This window comes from Anabrus simplex, chromosome 1 (assembly GCF_040414725.1).
Source record: "Anabrus simplex isolate iqAnaSimp1 chromosome 1, ASM4041472v1, whole genome shotgun sequence".
NCBI lineage: Eukaryota > Metazoa > Arthropoda > Insecta > Orthoptera > Tettigoniidae > Anabrus > Anabrus simplex.
The window spans coordinates 1,441,511,596-1,441,538,516 of record NC_090265.1 but is presented as its reverse complement, the minus strand read 5'-3'; the positions used below and the strand labels follow the sequence as shown (position 1 = coordinate 1,441,538,516).

The window sequence follows — 26,921 nt, the reverse complement described above, 5'->3', positions numbered from 1 at the left end:
CATGATCACGGGTTCGATTCCAACCAACTGAAGAGAGCACCAAATCAGAAAGATTGCATTTCATTTTAGCAGACTTACCTATGAAAAGAAATATATGTTACTCCTATAACGGCAGCCCTGCAGTGTCTTCTTACAAGGATATAGAAGTAAACGGAAGTGATATACCAGCACTCTGTTATCTATATAATTAAATCAGAAATATGAGGTGAGGAAGTATATACGACGAGGAACGCTTGGTTATTCGTTAGCAGTGGCGATCTGACGGAGGGAAGCCTACAGCACACCTACCGCCCCAGGTCCCCGTACCAGTCGGACATACAGCAGCAAGCAGCGCGAAGTGAGTCTAGGGGACAGGGACGCTGAGCCTGCACTGCAAGATCAGTCTCTGATGCCTTGCTCTCAGAAATACGTGCGGTGTTCTTTCGTGTGTGTTCTTTCGTGTTGCCTTCACGTTTTGTAAATGCAACAGTGTGTCAGTTGCTTGCATTATAATGTGCTTTAGCTTTCTATCGTTCTCGTTTGAGGTTCGTGTTTCATCGATAGCCACTGTTGAAATCGTTCTCTGAGTATCGGTTCTTTACTTCCTTATCTACTTCCGATATTTCTCAAAATTGCTTATTGCTGGAATTAATAATTAGAAATTAAAATAAAACAGTATACATCAAATACATCAAATACATCAAAGAGGTGTCTACCTCGGTGGCAAATGGTACACTAAAATACATTATTGTTAAGCACTAGATATTAAATTAACAAGAGAAGAAAATTTTCCCAAAATACAATATTATACAACTTATTGTAACAATTTTTTCTATTAAACACACAGCTCATCCTTAATAAATTTATATTGTTTTATTAGTAGAATTATTATTTATCCAAGTTATTAAGAGGATAATTCCTCAAGGCAGTATTATTGGACCTTTATGTTTTCTTATATATATATCAATGATATGTGTAAAGAAGTGGAATCAGAGATAAGGCTGTTTGCAGATGATGTTATTCTGTAAAGAGTAATAAATAAGTTACAAGATCGTGAGCGGCTGCAGGGTGACCTCGATACTGTTGTGAGATGGACGGTGGGCAATGGTATGATGATAAACGGGGTTGAAAGTCAGGTTGTGAGTTTCACAAATAGGAAAAGTCCTCTCAGTTTGAATTACTGTGGTGATGGAGTGAAAGTTCCTTTTGGGGATCATTGCAGGTACCTAGGCGTTAATATAAGGAAAGACCTTCATTGGGGTAATCACATAAATATCATTACTAATGAAGGGTACAGATTTCTGCACATGGTTATGAGGGTATTTAGGGCTTGTAGTAAGGATGTAAAGGAGAGGGCATATAAGTCTCTGGTAAGACCCCAACTAGAGTATGGTTCCACTGTATGGGACCCTCACCAGGATTACTTGATTCAAGAACTGGAAAAATCCAAAGAAAAGCAGCTCGATTTGTTCTGGGTGATTTCCGACAAAAGAGTAGCGTTACAAAAATGTTGCAAAGTTTGGGCTGGGAAGACTTGGGAAAAAGGAGACGAGCTGCTCGATTAAGTGGTATGTCCCGAGCTGTCAGTGGAGAGATGGCGTGGGAGGACATCAGTAGACGAATTTGAGTGGTGTCTTTAAAAGTAGGAAAGATCACAACATGAAAATAAAGTTGGAATTCAAGAGGACAATTTGGGGCAAATATTCGTTTATAGGAAGGGGAGTTAGGGATTGGAATAACTTACCAAGAGAAATGTTCAATAATTTTCCGATTTCTTTGAGATCATTTAAGAAAATGCTAGGGAAACAACAGATAGGTAATCTGCCACCTGGGCGACTGTCCTAAGTGCAGATCAGTAGTGATTGATACCTCAATTTAGTGCAATCAAACGAATGACATCCGCGTAATTTAACTTGCTCCTGTCAGATATTATTATTATTATTATTATTATTATTATTATTATTATTATTATTATTATTATTATTATTATTAATATTATTTACGATTGCCGAAGCTATAATCTTATGATTACTATAATTTATTATTACTGGATGCAGTATTCAAATGATTTTATTATATTAATATTATTAGGGTTATGATTTGTTTACGTCCATAGACATCTCAATATACCGACCACGTTTACAGTCATTCAATATCAAAAGATCATTATTATAATTATTTACGATAATTTTTATTATTACCTTCGATCACTATGATTTATCACCGTCATAACATTATTATTGGTTTTAAATCATTAGTTATATTTCTCCTTAACATATTTATCATCGTCCCTTCATTAACATGGTCTAATTTTAGATCTGTTATTATTATTATTATTATTATTATTATTATTATTATTATTATTACCATCACTTGTCATTCTTAATCATCACACCATACGATCATTTATGTGGAATCTCAACCTCTTTAATCTTTGGGTCCGTAGTATTTCAAATGACTATGTGTGCAGTCCATCTATCTCGTACGTACTACCACGGGTGCGAATCCTGCACTCTACCTAATTCAATCTTACTCTGCTTTCATTGCCCGTATTCGTACACTAATATTCTCTGTGTTTATCATGTTTTCATACATTTTTTCGTATCACAATATCTTTCAACACAGCTTCATTATACAGTAAGTGTCCCCATACGGAATTCTATCCTTCCTCATTCTCAACGTAAATTTATTCTATTATTAATCACAGAGTCTTCGACTTACTTATATCTCATCGACGACGTAGTACGATATATCTATCTCCTGACTGCATGATTTTCGCAACGTCTCTCTTCACACTTGATCTATTTCTGATGTCAGTCTCCACAAATAATCACAAGGGCGTGACTTTCTATTCGCCTAAATTTGACAATCATGAATACTTAATTATTAGGCCTACCTGGTCCTGCCACTACTTGCACATTAAATATCTGACGTTTATTTATATTAGAACCGTAATTTAAACAACACGTTTAACTAGTATTTAGGGTTTATTATCATCGGTATTAGCATACATAAGCATTATTTCACAAATTTTAATTAACACCATATTTTAAGTCCAATTAGAAGAGCTAGTCTGTCATTACCGATTCCTGTTTATTTTAGCATATAATCCCTTTAAATTTTAAGGTTTAGCACTGTTTATATTTAAATATTATATTTACATCCCGACAATGTATTCTCTTTTATAATCACCGCAAATCTAAGCATCCTGAATTATTATTAGTGACCTTTCCTACAAATTCATAAACGTAAATTTAAGAAATCAATACAACGGAGACCACTGGCATTGCATGTGGCTGGATTTCGCATAGAAATTTTCACACAACTTGTCATCAAATGACTGACAAAAAAAAAAAAAGCAAATTATGGGTCAGTTCAAACACTAAACACAACATCAATATCGAGAAAACCTCGACTCGACTCACATTATAATACATGCAAATCTTAAATTACTACCCCACACCTACGATAAACTATGTACAACAAAGGAAATATATTACTGAATCTGACCCAGAATTTACACCACCAAATTTTAACTCCGTCCGTTTATCCTAAATTTACAATGGACTTGGGAAGCGATCCATATGTTACACGCAGTAACCAAGTCAAAATAATACTGTTTTCCTCCTAAAACAGTAACATTCCCAAACAATTTACAGATTAGTACTCATCTCTTTGGTTGATATCCTAGGTCGGCATATTACGGACGAGAGGCTCATTCGGCCTTCGTCCGTCTACTCCTCCATGGTGACTGGTTTCATTTCACAATTACATTCTATATCACGGCATTCCGCCACTGTAACACTGATTTGATATTTTGATATTTTAACACACATTTATATTTTATTTTAACATATGATCACATTGAGGTACCTAAGATCCAAATTTTTATTTACACTAATTATTTACACTTATTTCGTCCTTTCCCGCACAAAGGACTGGGACGCAAACGATGTAGTGTCGAATAAATCGCCCGGCGCGTTTCACGAGTCCCGATACGGCGCGTCCGAAATATTATCAATCCGCACTTTTGTGTTCATGTTTCCGGCGGACAGTATCGCTTATCTCACCGTCCTACGTTACAGGCTCAATTACAGACTACTAACATTCTTCGCTATAACTTATACTGACTGTCCTTCACACAGCTTACTATTTCTGCTCTCACTGTTAATTTCAAAGAAGACAGTTTATTACTCTCTGACTACTACACATCTACTCGAATTCATAATGTACGAATAGTCAGCTCAGATCGTAACAAGATCTGGCTGGATCTAAATTTCACTCGAACGCGGGTGACTGGGACGCAACTACATGACTCAGAACGACACGTCACTTCGGCCGAGATCAGAATACAATTGAGAGTGTGGTATGTTCCTTTCACTCGTATGTATGGATGGAGGGCCTTACTGCTGGATTAACTGACGTCACGCATTGCAGAGAGGGGGTGGTTTTCTCAAATCGGCACTGGCAGTCCGAATAAAAGATTATAATTTATACAAAATTAATCCCCTCGTCTGGAACATACACATGGTTTAATATTATATCCTAACGATAGCAGATCTCAGAGATATTAGCAGATATCGCTCTTCAACATTTCGCGGGTTAAGCGGCGTCTCTCATAGCGTGGTCACCTTCCGGCCAATAGCGTTCGAGATGCCCCAGTTCCAGAAATTTCATTCTTTAATTTATTAAATTTACAACTGATTCTTTTACGCATGACGCCACAAAATCTTCTTTGATTTAATACTTATAATTGCAATATTTAATTAATGATTAATTTCGGAAATAACTGATGTTCCAATTCATTTCTTTCAAGATGGTATTCCTGGCCGGCCAAATGAATTTTGTGATTGGGCCAGAGCGAGCGGTTTATTTGAATCTTCCTCCCTGACAACTTAACACACATTCACCCTGAGTTGCTGGTCTTTCCAATCTTCAGTTTCCGAGAATTCATGACGTAGTGGAAACTTCTGCCTGACAGAAATACATCTTCACAGAGCTAATGTTGTAACCTCTGCCAATATTTCTAGCTCTCCTTTCTCTTCCTGTACGAGGCATATTGGAGACATCCAAATCTTCTGGTCGGTAAACTAATTGGCACTCTACTGGGAGACAGAACTCTGGCCATTGTGACAGAATAATCCCTATGGCTCCAATATGTCGCGCAGCCGGCTCATCTTAGTCCACATTTCCTTGGGCCTGAATACTGTTCACCGATTCTTCCCATTTCAATATGCGTAACATATTCTCCTTCGGATATAAAATCATGATTAAATTGTGGGCCACATCACCCGAGTACAGTATAGCTACTTCGTTAAAACAATGATGAAATAAGTACCGGTACTTAAGATATGGTACTATATCATTACGCATTGCATTTAGTAATTTCCCAGAAATCTTATCAATTCCAGCCACTTTTCTAGTTTTCAAATATTGTATCTTATTGTAAATGTCATTGTTATAATATATAAATTTGAATACTTCTTTAGCATTAGTCTCCTCCTCTATCTGGCCATTATCCCTGTAACCAACAATCTTTACATACTGCTGACTGAATACTTCTGCCTTTTGAAGACCCTCACATATACACTCCCCTCGTTCATTAATGATTCTTGGAATACTTAGAACCTGTTTCTGCCTTAAAGTACCTTTACATACCCTCCTTTTTTCACTGAAATTTGTATGACTGCCAATTATGCTTGCCATCGTGTTATCCTTAGCTGAATTCTTTGCTATATTCAATTTCCTGGTAAGTACCTTCAATTTTTCCTTACTTCCACAGCCATTCCTAACTCTATTTCTTTCAGTCTGCACCTCCCTCTTAGTCTCTTTAGTTTTCTATTATAATAAGCAGGGTCTCTACCATTCCTTACCACCTTTAAAGGTACAAACCTGTTTTCACGTTTCTTAACAATTGCCTTATGCCCATCTCAGAGCCGGTTTACATTTTTATTTGCCGTTCACCTATCACAATTAATTTTTAAAAACTCCCTCATGCCTGCTTTATCAGCCTCTTTTCTATCACATTTATTTTTAAATACTTCAAAACAGCTTCATGATCACTAATACCATCTATTCGTTTTCTCTATAGAGCTCATCTGGTTTTACCAGCACCATGTCCAGGATATTCTTCCCTCTAGTTGGTTCCATCATTTTCTGAATCAGCTGTCCTTCCCATATTAACTTATTTGCCATTTGTTGGTCATTGTGTCACACCCACACGTAATTGTCTTCATATTTTATTGTCTAATATCGATGTCATAAGTCAGTTCATTGAAAATTGGTAAATGTTTTCTAACTTGACGTCTACTTCTTCCCGACGAGACAGAAGGCAACACATGTAATTATGAATTGCCAAAGCATTTCTTTCAATCTAAAACTTGCTTTGTATGCTCTCTGACTATAAGATAAGAAGAAGGCTTGAGTAAAAAGATGGAGATGCAAGGCTACGAGATGATTCTCGTATCTTTTAAAAGTTACTACAAAAAGATTTATGATTTTTCCCTACGTGACTCTCTGCTTCGAGTCAACGTACATGATTACTTAATATGTTTGGATTCTTATCCTTCGAACTCCAGGTATTTGTTTAAATTTCCTTTTCCTTGGCGTGCTACAGTTATGCTAGGTTAGTGTACTATGTGATCCCTATTCGGTATTTTGTACTTCATATTTATTATGGCGGACCTATTTACGTGTCTTCCCTTTTTCTTCATGTTTACTTGATATATATATAAGTATGTTCCTACGTAGACGAAAGGCAAAACTGATCTTTTTGATAGGTGTGTGTGTGATGTGGTTGTTTGTGGATTACTCTACATTTGAGACCTGTTCACATCCTCTTCGAGTGCGACGTCTGGCTTGAGGCCATGTTGTGTAATATGTTTGAAGCGCTAATGATGTACGATTCATGTTCGCCATTTCGTGTGATATGAATATGTTTCATAGCTTATGTGTTGTTTGGTTATTGTGGTGACTGGGTGAGCCTTGCCTACGTAGCGACCACCCAGATAATCTGATCTGTACTCTCGGATCAAGCTAATAAGCCATCGACTGACTTTTATCATGCTGTTACGGTCATTATCGTAACGTGCCTTAATACTACATTTTATTCTATACACATTTGGTCTCTACGTGTATATGTGCAATGTGCGTTGTGTGATTGTCGGATCGGCATCATTTTTCAGTGCCTTGTTAATGTTTGCCTTTAGCTTTATTATTATTATTATTATTATTATTATTATTATTATTATTATTATTATTATTATTATTATTATTATCTTATCCTTGTTCCTGGCTTGCTCAGCCATGTTATTTGCCTATTTATGGATTTTATTTTCTATTCAACTTATCATCATTGGCTCATGTTTGTTTTGCTTCGGTATCAACCCATCACTCAATACTGATCTGCATATAGGGCAGTGGCCCAGGTGGCAGATTCCCTATCTGTTGTTTTCCTAGTCTTTTCCTAAATGATTTAAATGAGACTGGAAATTTATTGAACATCTCCGTTGGTAAGTTCTTCCAATCCCTAACTCTCCTTCCTATAAATGAATCTTTGCCACAATTTATCCTACTGAATTCCAAATTTACCTTAATATTGTGATCTTTCCTACTTTTATAAACGCCACTCAAACATATTCGTCTACTAATGTCATTCCATGCCATCTCTCCGCTGACAGCTCGAAAAGTACTACTTAGTCGAGCAGCTCGTCTTTTCTCCAAGTTCTTCCCAGCCCAAACTTTGCAACATTTTTGTAACACTACCCCTCTTGTCAGAAATCACCCAGAACAAATCGAGCTGCTTTTCTTTGGATTTTTTCCAGTTCTTGAATCAAGGAATTCTGCTGAGGGTCCCATACACTGGAACCATACTCTAGTTGGGGTCTTACCAGAGGCTTCTTTGCCCTGTCCTTTACATCCTTACTACAACTCCTAAACACCGTCATAACCATGTGCAGAGATCTGCATCCTTTATTTACAATCCCATTTATGTGTTTACCCCAATGAAGATCTTTCCTTATATTAACACCCAGGTACTTACAATGATTCCTAAAAAGGATCTTTCACCCCATCAACTCAGTAATTAAAACTGAGAGGACTTTTCCCCATTTGTGGAACTCACAAGCTGAGTTTTAAACCCGTTTTTCATCATACAATTGACCGCTGTCCATCTCACAACATTATCGAGGTCATGTTGCAGTTGCTCACAATCTGTAACTTATTTATTTCTCTATACAGAATAACATCACCGAGCTGCAGTCGCTTAAGTGCGGCCAGTATCCAGTAATCGGGCGATAGTGGGTTCGAGCCCCACTGTCGGCAGCCCTGAAGATGGTTTTCCGTGGTTCCCATTTTCACACCAGGCAAATGCCGGGGCTGTACGGCCGCTTCTTCCACTTCCTAGGCCTTTCCTATCCCATCGTCGCCATAAGACCTATCTGTGTCGGTGCGACGTAAAGCAAAATAGCAGAATAACATCATCCGGAAAAAGCTTTACCTCTGATTCCGCTCCTTACTCATATCATTTATATATATAGGAAAACGTAAAGGTCCAATATACTGCCTTGAGGAATTCCCCTCTTAATTATTACAGGGTCGCCTACTCTAATTCTCTGAAATATATTTTCTATAAATATAGCAACCCATTCAGTCACTCTTTTATCTAGTCCACGTGTACTTATTTTTGCCAGTAGTCTCCCATGATCCCCCCTATCCAATGCTTTATACAGGTCAATCGCGATACAGTCCATTTGACCTCCTGAATCTAAAATATCTGTTATAACTTGCTGGAATCCTATAAGTTGAGCTTCAGTGGAATAACGTTTCCTAAAACCGAATTGCCTTCTATCGAACCAGTTATTAATTTCGCAAACATGTCTAATATAATTAAAAAGAATGCCTTCCCAATGTTTACGTGAAACGCATGTCAAGTTTACTGGCCTGTAATTTTCAGCTTTATGTCTGTCACCTTTTCCTTTATACAGAGGGGCTACTATAGCAACTCTCCATTCATTTGGTATAGCTCCTTTAACTAAACAACAATCAAATAAGTTCTTCAGATATGGCACTATATCCCAACCCATCGTCTTTAGTATATCCCCAGAAATCTTATCAATCCCAGCCCCTTTTTTAGTTTTTAACTCTTGTATCTTATTGTAAATATCATTGGTATATGTAAATGTTAATACTTATTTAGCATTAATCACCTCCTCTATCTGGACATTATCCTTGTAACTAACAATCTTTACATACTGCTGACTGAATACTACTGCATTTTGAAGATCCTCACATACACACTCCCCTTGTTCATTAATTATTTCTGGAATGTCCTTCATGGAACCAGTTTCTGCATTAAAGTACCTATACATACCCTTCCATTTTTCACTAAAACTTGTATGACTGCCAGTTATGCTTGCCATCATATTATCCTTAGCTGCCTTATTTGCTCGATTCAATTTCCTAGTGAGTTCCTTCAATTTCTCCTTACTTCCAGAGCCATTTCGAACTCTATTTCTTTCCAGTCTGCACCTCCTTCTTAGTCTCTTTATTTCTCTATTATAATACGGTGGGTCTTTAAAATTCCTTACCACATTTAAAGGTAAAAACCTGTTTTCACATTCTTCAACAACTCCTTTAAACCCATCCCAGAGTCTGTTTATATTCTTATTTTCCGTTTTCCACCGATCATATTTACTTTTTTTAAACTGCCTCATGCCTGCTTTATCAGCCATATGGTACTGCCTAATAGACCTACTTTTAAAACCTTGCTTTCTTTCACATTTATTTTTAACTACGGCAAATAAAGCTTCATAATCGTTAATACCAGCGATTACTTCTGTTTCTCTATAGAGCTCAGTCTGGTTTCATCAGTTCCACGTCCAAGATATTTAACCTTCTAGCCTCCTCAGTCCGTATGTAGCATATGCTCTACATGTGGTTTTCTTTACTCACAATAATACAAAACAATTTAAAGCAAAAATAATAATGGTAGGAAAGTCAACTCTGAGTCCTGATGTAGCATATATGCTACACGTCATAAAACAACTTAGTGAAACATACTACATACTTTGGTGAATTTTTAAAATTTATTTGAGAAAACTATAATCCAACGAATGCAAAAACAAGCTCGGGACTGAAGAGGCTAGTTGGTTCCGTCACTTTCTGAATCAGCTGTCCTTTCCATATTAGCTTATTTGCCATTTGTTGCTCGTGCTTCCTGTCGTTCGCATTTCCTTCCCAATTGACATTTGGTAAATCCAGATCTCCCGCTGCAATCACATTCCTTTCCAAGTCCTTTCTCGCAAAGATTATTATCTTACCAAATAATTCTGGATCCTTGTCAGCGCTGACCTTTCCCGGTCTGTACCCTCCAAAGATATCAAGTTGCCTATTATCTTTAGAAATGAGCCTTAATCCTAGAATTTCATGTTTGTCATCTTTAACTTTTTCGTAGTTTACAAATTATTCTTTCATCAGAACGAAAACTCCCCCTCCCACCATTCCAATCCTATCTCTACGATACACACTCCAATTCCGTGAGAAAATGTCGGCATCCATTATATCATTCCTCAGTCATCATTCAACTCCTATTACAATATCTGGTAAATTTATATCTATTAAATTACTTAATTCTATTAATTTCTTTACAGTACTTCTACAGTTCAACACTAACATTTTTATGTCGTGCCCACTTGACTTCCAGATCTGTACCCTTATCACCACTCCCTAGACAACCCCGTTTCCCTGAATGTACCTCCCTATTACCCTTCCAAACGAATTTCCTAACTTACACGTACCACTGCGGTTTAAGTGAAGGCCATCTGAGCGCAGATCCCTCTCCTTCCCACCCATTATGAACCAGAAATTTCACTCCCGGCGTTGCCGGTAACTATGGCAACGCCTTTTTATCCTCCTTATAATCTCCGTATCTATAATTATACTTGTCTGCCCGCTTTGCTTCTACTACTTTCATTTCTGAGATATTATGACTCCTTGGAAATTGTTGTATGCTTTTTGAGAAGGTTTGACGGGCTGTGGGATTACTTTTGTTTTATCTGGAACGACGACAACATTTTCTTTAAAAGCCGCTATATATCTCTAATTGGTGCTTTGTTCCAATGGAATAAATGTTTTACAACAAACCTTATACAACTGTCTGGTATTAACTTAACCAGTTGGTATTGCCCTTCCCCATGCCTCTATTGAATAAGATAAATGCAAGAATGTTATGAGATGGTTATTAAACAAGCGAAAGACTCGTATGTATTTTAGAAAACTTCAGAGACTATGTACGTGAGTACGGTAACTGTTTCCCTTATGTCTCCTCTTTTTTTTATTTTGTGCTCTGTTCGGACAACCTTTTGATAATAAATCCTATTTATCTATTTATCCTATTTATCTGATCTCTGCTTTGGGCTCACGCCTTTTTATACTTTTATGCATTAGTGTAGTAGGCCAGGATTCAGTTCCTGACTGTCTATAGCCATTTCCGACCGGTCCACGATATTTTGTTAGTAGCTGAGGTGAGTAGGTGGATCATGCTTCCTGTCGTTCGCATTACTTTCCCAATTGACATTTGGTAAATCCAGATCTCCCGCTACAATCAGATTTCTTTCCATGTCGTTTACCACATAGCTGATTATGTTATCAAATAATTGTGAAACAGCGTCAAAGCTACCCTTTCCCGGTCTGTACACTACAAAGACATCAAGTTTGCTATTATCTTTAGAAGTGAGCCTTACTCCTAGAATTTCATGTTTGTCATCTTTAACTTTTTCGTAGTTTACAAATTCTTCTTTCACCAGAATGATACCCCCTCCTACCATTCCTATCCTGTCTCTACGATACACACTCCAGTTCCGTGAGAAAATACCTGCATCCATTATATCATTTCTCAGCCATGATTCAACTCCTATTACAATATCTGGTAAGTATATATCTGTTAAATTACTTTATTCTATTCCTAACTTTATATTACTTCTACAGTTCACACTAACATTTTTATGTCATCCCTCCTTGACTTCCAGATCCCTGTACCCTTATCACCGCTCCCTAGACCATCCCGTTACCCTGAATGTACCTAGCTATAACCCATCCAAACTAATTCCCGTACGTATACGAACCACTCCCGTTTCCCACATACCCACTCCATGGTCTCATTTAATTCCCCAATCACCCTCTAGGCAGTATCCCTCTGACACAGTATTCCACTGATGACAATATCCGCTTCCTTAATCTTTAACCATGCTGCATTTACCAGATGCCACACATCCCCAACTACTTATACCTTATATCTTCTTCCCTTACCTGGTTGGTACCGACGCGAAACACCACCAACTTCTTCTTCCCCTCCTTCTTCTCTTCTACTTTCCTCAACATCTGCCTCAAACTATTTTTCTCTCCATTTCACAGTCATGTAGTATGAGCCTTCTCTTCCTGCTTATTTGGATCCTTCGATCCGTTTTTCTGTACATTCACCTGTAAATAACGAGTGTACTTACCTTTTAAACAACGGGTTGTTACCCCTTAATTGTAATATTGCTTTCTAGGTCATTTGTAGTATTTTCTTTGGTCAAATTCACATCTGGGTTGAGTCCCGAACTTTGTAAATATGTGAGTAGCTACGGCTTCTTTACTTAATGTTTCAGGAATAGTTTGGTAAACTGTACAGGCCGGCCTAATCGAAACTGTGTATGATCTTTTAAGGCTCATTCTCCACGAGCAGGTAAAACGCCGCTGTTCGCCCGCTACAAAAGCGCTTGTGGAACAGAACTATGGGGTATTTGTAGAGCTGTCTACACGGGCGGTTTGCACGCCGCGGGTGGACGCGTCCATGAGCGGGCAGGCGGGTCTAACGCCAGCAGAGGCGTCATTCCCGCTAGCGGTAGAACAGCGAATCATTCTCCACGTGGCGGCAGTCAGCAGTTCACCCGCCTCTGTCGCATGATAGGAACTGCCTGAAGTGTAGTATATTCTTTGCTAGCTGATGTACCCGTGCTTCGCTACGGAATTCTACATTGTATACAGAATTCTAGGTTGGGTAGTGTACATGTTGTGAGCAAGACTGCATTAAGTTCCATAGCTCTTAACGTTACCCTAGAAACGCGACGGGAAGACTGTATTAGGGAATATCCATTGTAACAATAGGCCCGCTTGGCTACCGTCAGTCAAAATCAAGTTGGGGAGCACTATCATGGCAGACACTCAATCTCCACCTGCCTTTTTTATATCCTCAGAAAGACTGTATTAGTCATTTTCCCAACTGAAATGAACATAGGTCATTACAATGATGTCAGTAGGAAAGAGGCGATTAAAAGCAATCTTTTGATATGAAATACTCGATCAAATGAAAAACCACGCATTTTCTCACTTTTAATGAACAGTACTACGCTTGCGATCTAACAATCCAAATTTTCAGAACTGGAGTGACCAAGCCGCAGACAATCGTGATCCGTGAACACTCTTCGTCTTTTTTCTTGGGGGGGGGGGGGGTGGGGAGACAGGGTCGAATAGTGGAGAGTCCCAGGGCAAAATCTACTACGCTGTTTCCTAACAATACACAATGAATCGGAAAATCTCAATTCACTACACTGGTGGGCGAAGAAACTATCTGACTTGGAGGCAAATTCTTCCTCAAAGCCAGAGGAGAAAGCCCCTCTACACGGCTAATTTGGAATAAAATGAATACAGATTCAATAAAAGTGAAGCGGAAGAAGTTTTTCTTTTTAGGGTTGAATTTTGAATTATTTAGTGAATTGTGGTGCTATAATTTGGAGTAGACCTAAATTGTAATTCTAGACCAGGTCATACTACTACTACTACTACTACTACTAAGTGAGCCTCTGCCTTAAATGTGCACTCTGCTCATTCAAAACAGCGCGTCAGGGTAGGGATCGAATAGCTGGAATACTATGATGAACCAATGTCTTACGTACTAGCAGTATCAGGAAATGTATGAACCAGAGGAATGGGATGCTGAAGATGAACGTTATCTAACTCCCCAGCTATTTCCAGCCAATATTCAGTCAGGCTGTTATACTCTGTACGCAGCAGTAATTCCATATATCGAAGTTAGGCGGCAGCATAAGAGACAAAGAACATTACAACAAACAATGGTCAATATAATGTTATTGTTGATGCATGTTATGCGCTTTCGATATAGTAGGCCTTCACATTTAGTTTTCTTCCGACTCTGAAATACCACTCTTATCATAGTCGGTGTGGTGAAACTGAATAAAACATAAAGGTAAGGGTGTATTCCGCTCGAAGGCAGGTCCGAACCTCCGCAAAGGTGTGCCTGAGCCGGAGTTTACGTGCGGTGGAGTGGCCAGTTCTTTTCCGCTCCTCCATTCCCTTACCCCCACCAACAGCGTGTGGCAATCCATCCCAAGCTTGACCACGCCCAATGTTGCTTAACTTCGGAGATCTCACGGGATCCGGTGTGGCAACCCATCACAATCTTGACCACGCCCAATGTTGCTTAACTTCGGAGATCTCACGGGATCAGGTGTTTCAACACGGCTACGGTCTTTGGCAATAAAACCTAAATGATCGGAAATTGCATTATCTCTAACTTTTGTTATGCAGTACTTTTCGATAGGACCAATAACTTACTGTAGGTATTAAAAATACATTTTAGGTGCCTTTTCCTAAACTGCAGTTTCATCCAGGGTGAATAAAATTGTTTATAGCTTAGACTGTAGTTTCTTATTCCCCGACTCTATGTACCGATTTTCATCATATTCTGTTAACCCATTTTCTCCTGGTTCGGCGTTGATATGGACTTAGCAACAAAAATATAAATTCATGAATGTCTCTGTTATCATAGCCGGTACAGTAAACATGTATGAGACATAAATGATCGGAAATTTAATTCTATATAACTTGATTTATGTAATATTTATTGATAAGACCACGAAAAATATAAATATTTGAGAATTAAATTTCAGGACTTCCCCTAAACTACCACTTCACTCGTTTAGTAATACGCAACTCAATAAGTTCAAAAAGCTCATCGAATGAAGCAACTGACATTCTATAATATTGGAAAAACATTTCCGGATAGTTCCTGTGTTCGCACAACTTTAAATGAAATTGTCCAGTGGCGAGCCGATTCGATAACGCAGGGTGAGTCCACCAACGTCTTTTCTTACCAGGTTTACTTTTTAATATTGCTAATAACTGTAGTTTAACAGCTCCGACAACACAATCTATTTGTACGACATCCATCATTACAGTAAGGCGAGTTTATCGCTGGTGGAGAATGGCTGCGCGTGTCGCCGGCGTTTTTGGCGCTGTTTACAGGCGTCAATTCAACCGCTCGTGTAGAATAGACAAAAAGTTTGAGCGTTCAGGCGGGCGAACAGCGGCGTTTTACCTGCTCGTGGAGAATCAGCCTAAGTCAATATGAGCTGATCATTATTGGGATAGGTATCTAAGCTTCCATTCTTAGGAGCTTCGCCCTCATTTACTCCGAGGTGCTTTTGTGTAATGTATTCAGAGCTTCTAAGCTCTTCCTTACGTCTAAATTTATGTAGTTTAGTTTTCGTTAAATATTGCTGTTGCCTGAGCTTTTAACTCAACTGTTAAATAAATATTCTATTGATGGTTATTGCAGCGTTAAATTGTTAATCAGCTGAAAAGAGAAAGGAAATATATAATTATCAAAATATTAATTGGTTTTCCTGAACTTCAAATTTTGCTCGGTCCACCCATTCACCCCTCACGTTTATTTCCTCTCAGCTCCACTGAAACGCCAGCGGCCATACCATGTTGAATACACCGGTTCTCGTCCGATCACCGCAGGTAAGCAACATTGGGCGTGGTCAGTACTTGGATGGGTGACCGCTTGGGAATACCACGTGCCGTTGGCTCAATTCCCTTTTGCCGGCTCCGTGGTGAAGGGGTAGCGTTCCTGCCTCTCACCCGGAGGCCCCTGGTTTGATTCCCAGCCAGGTGAGGAATTTTTACCTGGACCTGAGGGCTGGTTCGAGATCCACTCAGCCTACGTAATTAGAATTGAGGAGCTATCTGACGGTGAGGTAGCGGCCCCGGTCTAGAAAGTCAAGAAAAACGGCCGAGAGGATTCTTCGTGCTGACCACGTGACACCTCGTAATCTGCAGGCCTTCGGGCGGTCGCTTAGTAGGCAAAGGCCCTTCAAGGGCAGTAGTGCCATGGGGTTTGGTTAGCTCCACTGGAATTCAGTACACTATTTATCCATGTTTTGAATGTCCGTTGAAATGCCAGTGGGACACTACACGAAGGAATGGCGTCTGTTCGGTGGTACCCCTCAAGTGTCATAGTTTGTGAAATACTATAAAAGAGGGTAGTTTCAAGTGTCACTCTCGGCTATTGAAGATTGGACGGCATACGGTGTGTATCGATAGACCGCAGCATAGAGACAAAGCAGCACAGGGCAAATGTTCTAACTGAGAATAGGAAATGTATTAAGGGCTTATTCTGAGCAAATAATAAGATTAATTCATATCCTCATAGATAAGAAGTCTCATTTCAATCGAACAGTGAGGGCAGTATGTGCGCGATTGTTTCGGTAGGAGCTATAAGGGCCGGAATAACGCCCAGTTAGCGGGAATAGCAAAGTCATTTCCTTTTCCTAAAACACGGTTTATTCAACGCAAGTGCGGTTAATGTACGACGGAGACGACCTACCTGATTGTCTGCGCAAATTAAAGCTATCCGGACCACCCAGTCAATCAGAAAGCATCGATCTATGGACACCAGCATGGCAACTGGCCTGGAGATCTGAATCATGGCGTTCGATAGTGTGATGACACACTAAACCCTTATGGCGGAAGGATGAAGGAACTAGGGGACGCAGAGGAGAGCAGATGCGGTGAAACTAATTAAAGCGTGTATTAAAAGTAGATTACATTCATTAACCGTGTAAATGGGAGTCTTCATTTTTCCAATTGGGCAAATCAGTAATTTGTAATTAAGCCATAACTGATGGCTTCATTCTATGAATATGACTTCTTCTGTTGTCAGTTTAGTCTTCAACTTTCTGTGTAATTCAATCATGGCCTCTGTGGCTTCAAGACTTGAGTTGACATCCTAACTTCTCCGTATACCGATAGGTGGCGGCCTTGCGCCCCATCTGCCGTGGAATTTTTTTCTTCCCATCGGATATGTAATTTTTCTCCTTGACAAAACTCTTATTGATTACTTACTGGAAAATGGACCCGATAGGTTTCGGCACGACGTTTTTGACTTATAAACGCATTTATAAATCGCTTTAAAAGATGCTGTTATTACCTCTATTTGGGACACTCAAGGTAACGAAATTCTTTGAACCTATAATTTAGGTATTTGATTTTCCTTCCGCTGCCAGTTCCCTTGCACGTTTCTGTTACTTTTATTATTTGTACTCGCCACATTTTTCTTCTGGGTATTCTTTATTTATAGGAAGGGGAGTTAATGATTGGAATAACTTACCAAGGGTGATGTTCAATAAATTTCCAATTTCTTTGAAATCATTTAAGAAAAGGATAGGAAAACAACAGATAGGGAATCTGCCACCTGTGCGACTGCCCTAAATGCAGATCAGTATTGATTGATTGATTGATTTATTTATCTTTTTATTTCTTGATCTCTTGATAGCGAAATGTATCACCTTCATGATGGGTGATTATCTTGTTTTCGCGTTATTGGATTGTGTTTGACATGCGCCTTGTGACTCTACGTATAAAATTTTTTGCTAGTTGCTTTACGTCGCACCGACACAGATAGGTCTTACGGCGACGATGGGATGGACAGGGAAAGGCTAGGAATGGGTAGGAAGCGGCCGTAGCCTTAATTAAGGTAAAGCCCCAGCATTTGCCTGGTGTGAAAATGGGAAACCACAGAAAATCATCTTCAGGGCTGCTGACAGTGGGGTTCGAACCTACTATCTCCCGAATTCTGGTTACTGGCCGCACTTAAGCGACTGCAGCTATCGAGCTCGGTTACGTATGGATGAGTGCATGTCCCCTCGGTTATATGTAATCGATGTTTTATGCTTTATTTATGTATTTAATTAATTAATTAATTAATTTATTTATTTATTTATTAAGGTGTTGTAAATATGCATGTATAAAGGTGACTAGATTTAGTTTCAACTTGCTTATTATTTTAGGGAATTAGTGTTATTTATTTAAAGTGTATTTGTTGTATATTATGTTTTATTGAATCATCCTTAATTGAGAAAATAACCTGTTGATGATGAATAAATCTATCTATCTATCTATCTATCTATGTAACTGAGTGGTCCGTACATCTATTGTGCATGTGTGTTCCTTGTGTGGATTTTCCCTTTTTCTGTCATTCATAATCCATTTCAGTGCTCGGTTTTACTATCGCTGTGTGGGATAGACACTGTTGAAATTTGATGGTACGCTGATATTCATATATATCGTGCGCCTTTTGAACTTATTAATTTGAGCATTTGACTTGTGAATTGCTCTTGTTTGAGGCCGTAGGTGTGTGTGTGTGTGTGTTAAAAAGTGTGTGTTGTTTGCTTTACGACATCACTCGGTGCTGTGTAGTGGTTTTTGTAAATATAAACAAAATTTAATTATGTGAAGGAACAAGAGGTATGCGGCCAGCTAGGAAACGAGGACCGAGAAAGGACCTGCAGCCGGAAGTGAGAGTGAGGCGACTCAAGTGGCATTGTTCAGCAGGTAAGGGAAACTCTACAGTCGAAAGACATTCTCTCGGCTATCGCTGAGGCAATAACTGAAAGTGTTACAAAGGCTGTGGCTGAACAACTCAAGGCCATCTTGGACTTCAACACTGAGATTATCAATGAACTTAAAATGGATATTAAAAATAGGGAAAACCGAGCTCGATAGCTGCAGTCGCTTAAGTGCGGCCAGTATCCAGTATTCGGGAGATAGTAGGTTCGAACTCCACTGTCGGCAGCCCTGAAAATGGTTTTCCGTGGTTTCCCACTTTCACACCAAGCAAATGCCGGGGCTGTACCTTAATTAAGGCCACGGCCGCTTCCTTCCAATTCCTAGGCCGTTCCTGTCCCATCGTCGCCGGTAAGACATATCTGTGCCGGTGCGACGTAAAACAACTAGCAAAAAAATAGGGAAAATGAACTGAAATCAGTGCAGGACGAACTCAAATGGAGTACTGATGCTCTGGAACATTACTAACGCAGAGGAAGTGTGCGCGTGTTCGGAATTCCCAAACAACCGAACGAGAACACTGACGAACTTAAAGTCAGGTTGTTGGCCTTGGCATTGCCATGCAGAACATTGATAGGCCTCACCGTGTTGGCAGGTCGGGACTGGGAGTTAAGCGGCGTACAATTCTAAAGTTTGTAAGTGGTAGGAAAAGGGAGGAAGTCTTTCGTAACAAGCGCAGGCTGGCAGGCACTGGAATCACTGTTAGGGAGGACCTGACTGCGGATCGAATTGCAATGATAAATTTGGAGTGCGAAATGTCTAGACCATACAGGGACGCATTGTTGTAAAAAGGGGAGAAACCAGACACCACATAACAATATAGAATGAACTGAACTCTCTCAAGTAGATGAACAACACCATAGTGCAGCATCTCACGCTGTGTCTGTAGATTCTACTGTGAACTAGCTTTCTAGTTCCTTAACTGTTTCTTCCAATGTGACATCTTAATTTGGGGCACATTCGTAAAATAGTCGTATAGCATTCACAAGTCCCACCCACATCTACAAGCTCTTTCTCTCCTACTTATTTCTGAAATGCTCACTGGCAGGCCCAGTTAAAGCCTGGGAGTGCAACACCTTAGCAAAACCCTACTCTATACATTGGTGTAATTTTATTAATACCGAGCTCTATAGCTGCAGTCGCTTAAGTGCGGCCAGTATCCAGTATTCGGGAGATAGTAGGTTTGAACCCCACTGTCGGCAGCCCTGAAAATGGTTTTCCGTGGTTTCCCATTTTCACACCAGGCAAATGCTGGGGCTGTACCTTAATTAAGGCCACGGCCGCTTCCTTCCCACTCCTGGCCCTTCCCTGTCCCATTGTCGCCATAAGACCTATCTGTGTCGGTGCGACGTAAAGCAACTAGCAAAAAAAAAAAAAATTAATTAATATCCATATTTTATTATTATTAATCTTTTATTTGTCTTTATTGAAATGTTCAAACATGTTCTGCGTGTATGTGTGTATTTGCGTGTGTCTTCCAGTGTGTGTGTGTGTGTGTGTGTGTGTGTGTGTGTGTGTGTGTGTGTGTGTGTGTGTGTGTGTGTGTGTGTGTGTGTGTGTGTGTGTTTTATCAGTTTTTGTACCAGGAATGTGTCACCTACCCATTCAGCATATCAGCAGGTGATGTCCTTGAAACTACTACTCCGGTAGGATGAGGCATTCCTGAATGTCATTGACCCGAGTGTATTCCAAGACGACGATAAACCTCATATACCTTCACCAACTGCCTACAAACCTCAGCCAACTGAACTGCATTTGGAGCAATCTCTGTCTCACTTCTTGAGAAGTCTGCAGTGTTGGCATATCAATTCGCTCTCACTCCTCAGTCACATAGATGAAGTTCGTTTGATGTCAACCTGTAACATGCATCTTATGTGTATTACTCAAACCTGGATATCTGACAAAACAAGGATATATGCTCTATCGGCATAATCGCACGGACAGGCACGCTGGTGGTGTAGAAATAGATTGTACAGATAATATTAAATGTAGAATACTTAATATATAATCATCATCTGACATCACTCCAGATATATATTTGTTGAGACCGCAATTAAGTGTCAAAAAGTATTGATAGGAGTTGTCTATAAACCACCTAATGTTATTAACATCTCTGACCTTGAACCTGATCTTCTCAACCTAGTGCCAACCTACGAGCATGTACTACTTCTTGGTGACTTTCACACAAATATCTTCGCCCCGACTGGCAAATTAGACCGAATCAGCAACCTATTTACCTCCGTCGACATCATGATCTCACTATTAGATGCAACCAGGATGCAACTAATCATGTTCATACACTTAGATATACAAGTCATACTGGAATTAACCTGATTACAAATAACCCTCATAAAGTGTTTAAGTACGGTCAATTTCCTGTACCTGGCATCTCAACTCATGACTTAATTTACAAAAGTGCAAATCTAAACACATTAGTTACGGGGATCTGAAAAATATCGATCTACCACAACTTCAAAGTGATGCGTACAATTTACCTTGGGAAGATACAAAGCAATTACATGACACAGACATGAAAGTGACAAGATTGAACTATTTACTCATAGGACTATATGACAAGCATGCTCCGGTTAGGCAAGCTAGAGTCACTCGTTTACCTGCACCTTGGTTAACTAGCGATATATAAGCAGCAATGGCTCGCCGTGGCGCAATATTCCGCCGATACAAGGAAATAAATACTGAAATAGATTTAGAATAGTATCGTCTTTTACGTAACAGAACAAAGCAATTAATTCGCAATAGCAAATTTAATCACATTAAAAATATAACAAGGAACTTAAGTTCACGTGACACCTGGAACAAGCTTCGAACTATGAGAGTTGGAAAATGTAAGGAGCCTCATGTGCCAACTATACCTCTCGATAGTCCGGCTCCATGGCTAAATGGTTAGCGTGCTGGCCTTTGGCCACAGGGGTCCCGGGTTCGATTCCCGGCAGGGTCGGGAATTTTAACCATAATTGGTTAATTCCGCTGGCCCGGGGGCTGGGTGTATGTGTCGTCTTCATCATCATTTTCATCCTCATCACGACGCGCAGGTCACCTACGGGTGTCAGATCAAACAAGACCTGCATCTGGCGAGCCGAATTTGTCCTTGGACACTCCCGGCACTAAAAGCCATACGCCATTTCATTTTCATTACCTCTCGATACACTAAACTCTTACTTCGTAACTAACCCAATAAAGGAATCTCAGCCTCAAAATCATATCCATCTAAATAAAAGAATCAGTGATCCTACAGAAAACGAAAGCGTATTTTGTATTAATTTAAGTCACAAGCTAAAGAAACAGATAACATCTCAATAGGCTTAATAAAAGAATTATTGGCGCTGTCCTACCAATCATTACCCACATCGTAAATTACTGTCCAACCACAGAGACGTTTCCAGCTACATGGAAGGATGCTCTAGTAACCCCAATATTAAAGCAAACCACAGTAAATTCGCCATCTGATTACCGGCCTATTTCGATTCTTCCCTCTCTCTCCAAAGTTTTTGAACGTGTTGTACACGAGCGGCTAGTTGAATTCTTAACCAGTCATTTTCTTTGCCCCATTCCAACATGTGCTCAGAAAGGGACACAGTACTACGAATACCATTCTTCGGGTAATAAATGACATAAGACTGGCAATGATTAAACGGCAGGTGACGATACTGTCACCCCTTGACTTTAGTTTAACACGGTAAATACAGACATACTATTATCCAAGTTCCACACTCTGCATATCGGCACGATAGCCCTAATTTTTTTAAGTCGTACCTGATAAACCGTCACTAGCACGTAGTGGTAAACAATCAAAGATCCCAGTGGGCTGTAAACTTATCCGGTGTCCCTAAAGGGTCTATTTTAGGGCCCCTATTGTTCGTCTTGCATATTAATGACATATTCCCCACACTTCAGCATTGTAACCACCACATATATCTTGATGATCTGCAGATATATATAGAAAAAACACCACTGTAAACAATTTACATGAAACGGTTCAATATATTAATTCAAATATTGGAAGGCTTACCGCCTATTCTAAAAATAACCAGTTATTCCTACATCCTCGTAAAAAACAAAGTATTATTATAAGAAGCTCTAAATTACCACATGTAATAAGCAATATCAATCCTCCTCCAATAATCATCACTGACATTGCTGTATCGTACGTTCGAAATGTAACTAATCTTGGAATCACCATCAATGAGAATCTGACCTGGAATTAACACGTAACTAATGTACGTAGAAAGGTTCATGCAGCTCTATATCCCCTGAAACGTCACAAGAATGCTTTCCCTCAAAACCTTAAATTAAAATTAATCCAAGCACTACTATACGGTACTAGTCAATCTAAATGCTGAACAAGCTTTGAGACTTCGACGAGCACAAAACTAGTGCATACTATATGCCTTCCAACTGCGACAAGACGCTCATGTTACACCATATTTCAAAACATTGGAATGGCTATGCATAAATGAACGAAGGAATTTTCACCTGCCACTTATTTACCAAGTACACTCGACGAACACTCCTACTTACCTACCTTCTAATTTTCGTTTCCTTTCCTCATTCCATGAAATTTGTACCCGTTCTGGTTCTTTTTTTTGAAATTCCACTAAATCGAACGAATTCCTACAATTATTCCTTTTTAGTTACTACATAGAGACCTTGGAATACATTTCCAATGGCCATTCGGCACGTTACTTCCTCTCAAAAATTCAAATCTGCCTGCCGAAAGTTTCTACCGGAAACATATAACTGAGTTGTGTTATTGCACTTCAGTTATTATTATTATTATTATTATTATTATTATTATTATTATTATTATTATTATTATTATTATTATTATTATTATTATTATTATTATTATTATTATTATTATTATTATTATTATTATTATTCCGCTTTATAATATTATTGTCACACTAATTGCCGTACTGATTTATAACCTAATCTTAGTTTATCTGTCCGTAGTATTAGTTCTTTGTAGGATTACTTTATCTGACTTTTTTTGCATTTTAAAATTTTATTGTTTAAAGTGATTAATATGGCCGGTATTCATAGTCGCAATAAGTAATACTTATGATCAAGTCAAACTTAAATCTCGACTTTATTCCAGATTCAGGCACAAGTAAGTCCTACTTAATAGCGGTATACTTCATAAAGTCTAACTTTATGAAGCTGAACTTATTGCAATTCATAGTCATTTAAGTGCTACTTATGTGATGAAATAAGTTGAAGTTCGTCAAGTCACGGGGACCCTTGACTTATTTCGCATCTTAACCTATAAAATGGATGACGATTTTGAGGAAGTGGTAGGAGAAATCAGTGCTCCAGACCGATACCTACGAAATGTTATGGGCCCTTTTGAATTCTACAGTGAAGTTGGAATTCAAAAGAAGGTTCCACTTTCATAAAAACACCGTTTTAAAGGTCATACTCCCAGAGGTGGAACAAGTTCTGGCGAAAAGAAACCAACGAGGCTGTTCCTTCACTATTGTTTGCGATTTTACCACTATAAGATCATTACTCGCACTTTGTACAGTATGTTGTATTTTGGAATTGAATTCTTCAGCAATACCGGTACTTAACCAAGCATCTTTTGCTTAGAAGATATTGCGTCTGCTTATTCTCTATGATTTGAGAATGTTTCAATAAAATATCCTTAAAAACCTCCTTCTCAACGGAAATAAAATGCTTGCGTCTGCTTTTCGTATCCATTTAAGAAAAAGTTACGGTACTACAATTTCAGCCGCAGAAGAGGTTATGAAAGGAAGAGGTAAAGGGACAAATAAATAAACAAATAAACTCGGAATAAGGACCGCAGCGTAGATCTAGTTGGCCGTGTCTGAAGGATGACTCGCATATTCATCTGTTGTGATGATGGCTTTGCTATTTCTTATACTATAAAGTTCGACTTAATTGTACAGAGCATCTGCATATAAGTAACGCTTTATCAAGTCTAGCTTAACAAAGTAGAACTTGACCAACGGCCATGAATACGAGAAACGTTTGAGTCGACTTCACGAATAAGTACAACTTTGTTAAGTTGTTCTTAATAGAGAAATAAGTCGCCGACTATAAATACCGGCCTAGTGTAAGAGAGGGCGTGAGCCCTAATTTCGTCACAAATGTAAGTCAGGAATAAAATAAATAAATAAACAAATAAATAAACAAATAAATACTGTTAATATTACTTGGTTCGTATTGTAAGTAGCCTAGCCTTTTATGATTGTTTCCTATGGCCTAGGAGGCCCATCTACAGTTCATGACCTGTTCTCTGGTCATTTCCAGTCACGGTCCAAACCCAACCTTTTCGTATGATGATTATTGTTATGACAATCTCCACTGCACACTCTAATATTCTTGATCATGTTTCTCCAGGATCGGGTGTACTATTGTATCTTCATGGGAATTTATCGTAGTAAAGAATCATATAATTAGTTGATATGGGTGGGTCATAATGTAAATATGTTTAGGGCCGGAGTATGTATTAGCCAGTGTTTAGGTTTATGTAATTTATAGAAATTAGGTTTGTTTCTGGATTTAATTATGTAGGTTTATTTGTGTCTTGATGTGTCAACCGCCCCATACCATTTTATGGTACGCTTGCCTGTTCTGAAGACGTCGCGTTCCTAGCGATCTCTTGTATCGATTGTGAACTGTTACTCTTCTCCATCATATGTTGTTACTACTACGTAAACTTTTCCCTATTCCGGTAAATGGCATCTCATGCGTCTGCATATGTCAAAGCATTTCTTTTCTGCCCCGTCTTGTTGGGGTATCTTTCTGGTTGATTGGGTGAAGAGTTTCTGATTTGAGAATATGGAAGCGATGGATTTCCAAGTCGCCTTTCTGGCGTATAAAACATATTTTAACATATTCAAGACGTCTTTGTACGATTCTCGGTCTTTTGAGAATGTTAACTGCCTATATATCTTGGCCTTTCGAGAATGTTAATTGCCTATGTATCTGAGGTATTTATTTTTCTTTAATATTCTCTTGGTCTGATAATTGCTTTATCCTATGCTCGCCATGGTTGGGTTAGTAAGACTTCTCTCATCACATGTGTTTCTAATTTATTTGTGTGTTTTTACACGCTTCTTTCGGTATTTCTCTTTCCCGATCCGCTATGTTTGTTTTAAAAACAGAAGGTGACACGGATTCATGTGAGTGTGTATACTGGATCATTTTCTGTGTGCTGTCCGAGACCTTTCACTCGTATCACTACTTTAACATACCGCTTGAGCTAATGTTCTATTATTTCATCGCTTGTTCTGTACATTTCATGGCCACCGCATTTGCGTGGTATGAATACAATCTAACAAAGCGATTGACTGGTTTCTGTGTGTTTTGGATGGGGCACTCCGTCTCCCTCAGATGGACCACTTTCTGGTCCGTATTGTCTCTTTGAGCAGTAGAGTGGTTGTTTATTTAGTTATGTGCTGTGTGGCTGACGTTCATACGCGTCCGGCCTGTGTGTCCCTTTATCGGCGATCTAAACTCAATGGTCTCTGCGTGGGCGAGGAAGGTTCTGACTTTGGATCTGTGGTACCTTTTGTATCTAATTTACTTATTTATTATTCGTGACGCATTGCCGTCATTGGCTTTCTTTACCTTTCTAGTTTATTATGTTTTATTCTTGGCGGGGCGCCTTTCTATTTTATCTTTGTTTATTTGGCGTGTAAGCATGGTAACCTCCCTTTTCTCTTTGCACGATGCATCCTTCCCTCTTCTCCTGTAGTGGTGCATGTGACACATGGGAGCTCGTGGCGTAAAGATCATTGTGCTAACAGGGACGGAAGTACATTAAATATTTCGAACTGAGATCTAGAACTATGACTTTTCGGGACCTCTTTTACTCAACGATCTTGTATTCTCGGGGGATATGGTTTTTTATTCGGGTGTTATTGTTGTGGGCATTGTCTTATCTTTTCGACTAGAAAGGAGAATGTTATGATAGAGCCCTGTTTCTCCTTTAACTTACGGTCGCTCGGACCTAATATGCATAAAAGAAATACTTTGAACCCATCTGAATTTATGTTCCTCATTTAATTGAGGTAGATGCCATGCCAATACCTGAGTTTCAATCACGTCCCATATTAAGGTAAGAGAGATAAACCGTGAATCCTACGTATTTTGATTACGGGCCACGCTCAATTAATATAAAATATTAGATGATTTGTCCTTTTTATGTTTCTCTCCCTAATAAACTTATGTTTTGCCCTTATTCCTATTATACTTTAATTTTTTGT

The 26,921-nt window shown here is 39.0% G+C and overlaps 1 protein-coding gene and 1 non-coding gene across 2 annotated transcripts in view; one reads left to right on the top strand and one right to left on the bottom strand.

The window, feature by feature from the left end:
- The window catches only part of LOC136860530 (pyruvate kinase-like), a 272,168-nt gene that overhangs the window by 113,336 nt on the left and 131,911 nt on the right, over positions 1-26,921 (bottom strand). The gene's annotated exons all lie outside the window — the stretch shown is intronic.
- Positions 15,733-15,851, top strand: LOC136859436 (5S ribosomal RNA). The gene has a single exon (XR_010858999.2). It is a non-coding gene; the product is annotated as a 5S ribosomal RNA (ribosomal RNA).